Source organism: Daldinia caldariorum (assembly GCF_022478825.1).
Source record: "Daldinia caldariorum strain CBS 122874 unplaced genomic scaffold F4812scaffold_12, whole genome shotgun sequence".
Lineage (NCBI taxonomy): Eukaryota > Fungi > Ascomycota > Sordariomycetes > Xylariales > Hypoxylaceae > Daldinia > Daldinia caldariorum.
Window position 1 is genome coordinate 1,210,632 of NW_025953048.1, and position 8,340 is coordinate 1,218,971.

Sequence of the window (8,340 nt, forward strand, 5' to 3'; positions counted from 1 at the left end):
CGGTTACATCAAGGGAAGGTTGCTCTTTGGATGACTTGCGAATTTTTGCTTTTTTTTTTTTCTCTCCCCTTGTCTCGAGGGGTAAAGTAAACCACCGACCCTGCGTTCTAAGCTAGGATTTTGCCCCCCCTCTCCTCAACACGGCACAGAAGAGTAGACAGGATGATGCGATGGAAGAGATTAAACCGAGTCTTGTCTGATTATGGGAATTTTAAACGAGCACCAGATACGTATTCCTATTTTTTTTTCTCCCTTAAGAGTTCGCCTTTACAAGCTGATGAAGCTGGCAAGGCTTAATCACCCTATGCGCTCATCTTTTTATCGTTCAAGACATAGAATCGGAGGTTCATGTGTGCATGATCTGGATGGCACGGCCAATACTCGTTATGTATTATGGAGTTGTAATGAACGACTTTTTCTTGTGTTACTACTTAAGGAGGCAAGGCACCTTACTATTGCAGAAAGAATTGCACTGCTTTTTTTAATATTTTCTTTTTCTTTTCTTTTCTTTTTCTTGCCTCAACTTCCGCTGAAGGGGGGGGGGGGGGGGGGGGTGCTTGTAAGTGAAAAGGGTAAAAGCTGAAATGGCATATATGATCTATTATTGGCTAAGACTCCCCGGGATTGCGACCCTGTCTTCCAGGTACTGACCAAAATATGCCAATATGCCAATGTGGGTTAAGAGTCGGAACCGATACGGACGCCGATGGGTCACTCGCCCGAATGGGTTTCAAGCTTCGAGACCATTGTTAAGGGATAGGCAAAGTAATTTCTTGCTTTACCTAGTGTTTAACATACAATACACAAGTACCTAAGGTACCTATTAATGTTCTTCAACGATGTATGGCGCGGTGTCTGGAATGGCATGGCAGAACACGGGTAGAGCCGGTGGCGCGAACCCGCTAACCCACGAACCGCGAAAGGTCGTAAGTCTGCGCGCCTATACAGATTCTATATAAACATATTCTTCTAGCTACTGTTGATAAATATTTTACGGATCTTATTTGGGGTCGGATATGCTTCCGCACGATCAAGTATCTTTGTTCTTAGGCCTTACTCACCTATATGCATATGCTTGGATGTGCTGGGGGCAATGAATCGTGTGCAACCGGTCATCTAAGAGCGTAGTGGGTAGGCCTAGTTTCTTTCTGATGCTACCTTTTTTCTTTTTTTCTTTTCTTTTCTTTTTTTTTTTTTGCTGGTTTTCTTTTTCATTCAGGGGGCCACAATTCTCTGTTTAACGCAATATACAGAACTAGGTATAAACTTTTATATTGTACGTATTTTTAAGAGTTTTTAGAGAGTCGAAAGCCGTAAAGCTAAGGCCGAATTAGGTACCTTAAGTAAGTGTTTGATTGGCTGGGGCGTTCAAGTGCCCAGGTAGAGTCGTCAGCAAGCAAGGCGTTGAAGTTATTATCTTATTTGAGTGAGTTTCGGCTGTTAACAAGCGGTTTGTCTATATCAGGTAAATACCAAATGCCTTTACCTTAGATATGTCTGCGCATATTCGTAATTTCTACTATTTACATTTTACATAGTCGAGGGGCTGAGGGGTTCATCAGTTCGACGTCTAGATCCTCCCACTTTCAGGCAAAGGTCACATAGGGTCTAGACTTTGTTGTCTAGACTTCGTTGTCTAGACTCCGTCTGGGCCTTACCTGGGCCTCAATGTCTACAGTCTACTACCTCCGCTTATTCATCTACTGTTATCGCGGCTCACCACTGGCCACTAGCCGGTCTCTTAACAGATACCTACCGAAGCTATGGCATATTAGAGTAATCGTTGCTATAACTTAGGTACCTAAGGTAGTATCTCTCCCGAAAATTACATACATAGTAATCGCCGGTCTCATTTTACGAGTCCAATGGTCAAAAGATAGGCAGTACAAGCTAGGAGTAACTCTCCGAGCCTGACTGCATACGAAGCCTCGGCTCCGACGACCATGACTGATCTACTACGTTAGGTACTATGTTCTGTGTTATTCAATCTGACACTTGCTAGATCAAGGGTACGTCCATGGCCACGAGCCACATCATGCAATCGGAATCTACTAGGTACCTATGTAGGGAACTTCGCCATTTCTGACAGGCGAAGATGCTTACAGGTCTTACAGGTCATCGCGGTTAAATCGAGCCAAGCCCGACAGCATTGTGTGTTACCATGAATAGTGCCACGCATTGCTCCCCCGAGCCACCCGCTTTCCCAATCCGGGCCATTAACCGAAGAGGGACTCGTAAGTCTAAATTCATCCATTGAATGCTAAACCACCTATTAGGTACACCGTGATTCATTAGAGGATAATGGTATAACTACCTACCTACCTACACCTATAACCTAACTTAAAGGCGAGTTAACTTGTAGATGACTTGTGGTGGACTGGGTAGTGTACTTGGGCGAAAGGTCTGTACGGTAATAAGATCGATCCTAGGCCTCATAAATAACTAAACCGGTGAAGTTGACAAGGTCGATCGCCCTCTAGGTATATGTTAGTTGCTGGCCTTCTATCATTTTTCTCGCACATTTCAAATTGCTCAATTACAAGCCTAGTGAGATTGGCACCCGGGTCTCCTTTTATGGACATTTTCAGCTACTCTTGTCATTCAGCCCTTAACCCCGTTCGGAAAGGATGCGGGCCAAGGTCTAAGTTCCCTACATACCCTCATATCATCTCGTAGTAGACTAATAATAGCTGAATTTATAGTCGCACGAGTGGGAACTACATACATGGTACAGGTATGGTATAATATAGTACGCAAAGCAAGGTACGCGGAGCGTAGTACACGGAGAGATGAACGGGGGCGGTAAAGTTTGATCACCCTATTCGAATTTCCCATCTGAACGAGCGGGAATATGCATTCTTTTTTTGGCTTTCTAACGATTTCATTATTACCAAGGACAGAATAAGCGTCGTGTATCCGTGTAGCCATCCACGGCTCTGGGTCAATTTGGCTGGCACACCGCATGAGCCACAGAACTCATCCTTGACAAATAATTGAGCCTCATTATGGGTGAATTGGCCCATCCGTCAGAACGGTTTGGCTGCTTATGGCTTCGGCAACGTTCCGAAGAGTCCAAGATCCAAGGTCTCCACCTCAAAACCTATGCGAACTAACCCACAGACACCCCGCGAAGATGGGGAGGGGGAAAAGCTTCCTATTCTGTCCGTGACGTGGATGGATAATCGCCGATCAATACTTTACACGCGTACCTGGCATCTATCTATATCCGCGAGGACTAAGATAACCTAGGGGTTAGAGCCTTTACCTATTATATACCCCGTCGCCGGATGTCTTGTAAAATCTACGCGCGAGATGGTGTTAGGCATATCATATCTTGGATAAATATAACGAAAGAGTCAAGTAAGGGACATCGTCTGACCCCTCACTGTTTCGGATATAAGGCATATATGGTCTCCCCTCCGCGTCACCTATACAGCATCATTGTTTCAACATTAATAGCAAATCCTAGGTCGGAGTACCCGGTTGTTCAGAATAAATCCATTAATTTTATTATTATTGACGAGATATTCAAACCGACTTGTCAACCTTAGGTTAAGTACTTGGTGCAATCATTACCTGGGTAGGCCTTATGCCCACCTAATGTCTGCTATAAAATCATCTAACAATGGAAGGTTCTCCTATTGTCACGCACTCAATCAACGAACTACCTAGGGTCTTAATACGAGATATATGAGAATTCAATCCACTAGGTAAAGCAAGCTGTTTATTCCCCCAGGTACCTTAGGTAGGTATGTTCACAGCTCGTAGTGCGGCGTATAGAGCGCCACTCGATGTTGGCAGCCGCCTCTGTAGGTATCCTCTTCTTTTAGCTAACTGGCAGCTAAAGATAGCTTCACGGGTATCTAACCTGCTTCATGATTGTCTTTCTGAAGTACAAAGTCATTTCAAAGCAACTCGCACCTTTCTTTGGATTTACCGAACGCCTCTCTTCTGTCTAGAGTTATTTTCTCATCATATATAATACCATTTATTTAGAGTATTGAGAACCTGTAGCAATAAAATCAACCCTCTAAACCGTTTGACTTCTTTCTAGTGCAGCTCATACATTACTTCTCATACCAGCTGAAGTAGGTATGGTAGCAGCAAGCGAAAATATCAGCTTTCTACACACAGCCGTGGGTCATTATTCCAACCGCGTTTGCAAAACTTAGAGTACCTACCTAACATGCAATATTGTAGACGTAGTGAAGCACAATATCAATAGCTCATTCAATGCATAGTAAATATTAATCAGAGCGATAGTTGCAAGCTAGATGGCTGTGTCTAGCCTTACCAAACGCTTACGTTCTACGTACCTCTTTAGCTCAACTTATAACTCGTTCGCAGCCGTTCTATCGATCCGTGCCTAACGTTGATACCAGAAGTAAGAATAGGGTAGGCCAGCAGCGAGAACTACAAAGCCCGCCTACGGTCAACCTAGAGGTGCGTTAGATGTCTGATGAATGATAGTTAGACGATCACCAGGACCCAGAAGTGAGCACTTAATGTCACTAGACGCAGGTCGGCATACTTCATATTACCAAGTCTGCAAGAACGCCACTGGAGACATCCAAGTCGAAAATAATTGTCTCAGATTACGAATCTGGTAGGGCACCCAAGCAGGAAGGCTCCAGATTCGCCGTCACAGGCCCGATCTGCTCATAGTTAAAGCACAACATGGAAGGCCTCAGACGACACGGCTGGATGTCGATCCTGGGGAGAGACTTAGCTTATAATGGAAATCCGCAGCGATTCATCTATCGAGGGCTATCTTGATGAACAACTAGTTTCATCCAAAGTGCCCAGAGGTGGCCGGGAGCCTCGGAATTTCCAACTGTTCGTTCTCGACAGAGGCACATGCAGCTGAGACCCTTGCCAATTAACTGTCGAGCGTATGGATGCTGTCATCGGGTGATTTACAATGGACTCTAGGCGCCGCCACCCTCAGCTACTTTATTCCTCTTTTAAGAGTATGTGCCACTAAAGCTATTAATACGTGCATGCCTAGCACGCATATGGTATAGGTATCAGTTTGAAACTCCGGCGGTCGTTCAGACGATAGCTAGTCCTCGCCAACATGGACGATGTGCATTGGGCCGTGGCTTGTCTTAGTCTGTAGCTTTCTATACCTTTTTCGTCGGACTACGTGTAATCAGACACCCCTCTCCAGTCAACCCAAATAGCGAGCTCTGTCAAACGGGATGAAATGTCATGCACGAAATCGCCTTGGTGACTTCGCCGGGGATGACGATCAGCAGGTAATGCAGCTGGCAAAGACCAATCGGAGTACGCTGGACTGACATACATCGGCACACCACTTACTAGTTTCAGGAAGTATTCAACTCCATATTCGTGAAGGCCGTACCGGACGCATATCTAGATACCATGTGCCTCGTAATGTTGTTTCACCGAGACCTTGTCTCTTTGGCAGCTAATGCATGGGGACCTATTAAGGAATGCCGACGAAATCTGGTTGAGAAGTTGATGTTCTGCCAGGTCCCCCTTTTAGAAACCTTCAGTGGCGCTATGTCTAGCGAATACAGTTAGGTACGCATGGCACGGGGTGAAAACCCGGGTTCTTACGCCAACTATCTGGAGTAAACATAGCCAGATCCGCTCTTAGTTATGGTTTGAGTATGCAATTAAGCCTATGGTGTACACCTAGACGTTTATTATTGTTGAAAGATCATTGCTAGAAAGTTGGAGAAGCGGAGACATAGTCGTAGTTCTGGGACCCTCCCAATTCCACTCATCTTTGTTCAAAACGGGCAGTTGATCCTTTTTAGATAATTTTCCATGGGTGCTAACTATGGGTCTTGAGGGTTTTATGACTACAAGATTAGATATCTTATATGCTCTCCGATGGAATAGCCACCATCTCTCTTAATAGTATCATTGACAACGGAAACACGATATATTTGAAGCAAAGAACCGTGGCAGGATACGTGACGTAGGTAGGGAATAACAATGTATATATAGCGGCGTATAAAGCTTTTAAGTTCTTCCAGGTGATAATAGAAGGGCTTTCTATCAACGTGACCGCTAATCCAGGTCTTGATGCAAATTATATACCACTCGATCAACTAGACCGAGAATTGTAATCGAAATTCATCATGTTCTTCGCAGCAGGGAGGCTCATCACGGCCCAGCTTGGCGCTGCATCTTGTCTTCTTATTACCATAGCTACAGCCTTTACCAACACGATTCGCAGACCAAGCGGCTGCAATCCTCAATTTTCATATTCAGGCCCATAATACTATCTTCTATCCACGTCGTGGACGAACGTGCAGATATCACGGGCCACAATCATCGACAGCTTCAAGAAAGCTATGCCAAAGGTCGTCTATAGCTCGACCGAGGCGAGTCGTTGCTGTAATGTCTAAGCTCCTAAAACTCATTATCTCAACGAGCAGGAGTACATTCACTTCATTAGAGGAAATAGGAATGACCTCGACAAGCAGAGCTTACTTGCTTCAAAGGATGGGTATTTCTTTTGAACCCCATTAGCTCTTGCACCTGGTTAACAAGGTAAGTTCGGTTCGCGAATCCAAGCCTGGTCAGCCAATAGGTGGTGCCACACCATGGAATGATTATACTTACGCTGGAAAGCTCATCAACGAATGGTCCATCGACGGGACTCTTGTGTGATTCAATGAATGTGGCAACTATTTGGCCTACTCGTGCTTTCACAATACCAGTCAGAGTATGTATGTAGAAGCTAGGGTATGACCATGTGCCCTTAAAAGGCAGCATTTCGGTCATATAGCAATACTCGAGTGGGACGGCAAAACTGACCTGGCCTCTGCCTCCGCTTGGAAAAGCTTTTCCGATTGTGTCTTTAAGGGCGGTGCTAATGGATATTATGGCATCGGCTATAATAGCTTCTTCCGCAGTCCCGACAGCTCGCGAACTTGGAACGTTTGCCATGCCACCTCGAATAGTAAGGGAACTTGTGATGACAGCCATTATACGATGGCCCAAGTCATAGGCAGCAACTCGGACGAGTCCCGGGTCCGTCAACTTCGGTACACCCGTTGCTTTTGTCTATTATAACTCTGCTGAGCCGAGTTAGTAATTTACCTAGTTACCACTGTTATATGACGTAGTCTCTAACGAATACTCCCGCTCCCATCGCAGCATGGGCTGTCGTAGCTTAATAGCAGGGATTGGGAGGAGTTTCTATGTATGAGACATAGGTATTCGATAAAGATGATTTCATGCAACGTCACAGCTGCTTTCTTGCTGTAGTCCTCTTATAATAACACCAATGATTTCTTGGGAACCAGACCATGTAAATAGTCTGGGAATAAAACCTATAATTGGCTTGTTGGTTATATCCAATATCCAAAAGATTATTGAGTAGGCACTTAAGCAGGTAAATGGTCCTACGACCTAACCGAAGCTACTCTAGCCTCTCACGTTAGCCAAGAACATTTTAGTCAAAGCAAACTCATTGTATCTCCAAGCACTCGGATCAAGGGTTCTTTACATACCAGGTAGGTAACGTGTTATATCTGAATTTTCCGTAAAGTGAGAGGAGATCAGGCCAACGCATCGGCTTCTCTCAAGACTACCTACCGAATATAAGTTTAGGGAGACTATCTGAATAATTATTATTCATGTTTCTTACGTAGGTGATTATCACTTACCTTGGGGTATATAGCATAAGGATTTAAACTCTCCCGGGAACATTTTATAGCTTGGTTTTATATAGAACATTGGGAGGTAGGCGCCCACCTATCTTATGAATATGCGAATACGAAATGAGAGTATATTAATCTATTAAAGCTACATGCTTTCCTAGTAGATGGTCATTACGATAACTAGGCGTATAGCGGGCGGTATTGAATCTCTGACGTCGTTAATCATGTAACTAGTCGAAAAACAAAGTTTGATTTACAACCTCAACGTATGGGTTTACCGTAGGTACCTAGGTAAGTAATAAATGGATATATCTAAGTAAGCTCTTCTTGGTGGACTTGTAGAGATACATGTGTCTTACATGTCTAATAAGAAAATCTACAATGTCAAGTCTTAAACGAAGTGAATCGGTACATGCCTGGGGTGTGATCAATGCTACCCAGTTGCAGAACAACCTAACCTATCGGGTGAAGATATCACAAAGTACTGCATGGCCAAGAAAATAATGTTCTGTTATGATTGGTGTGACTAAAGAGGGGGCGCGACCTGGGTAACGAGCTGAGCCGCGTTCAGAAGCTATATCATGGGGGGGGGGGGGGGGGGGGGGGGGGGGGGGGGGGGGGGGGTGGGGTGGGGGGGGGGGGGGGGGGGGGGGGGGGGGGGGGGGGGGGGGGGGGGGGGGGGGGGGGGGGGGGGGTC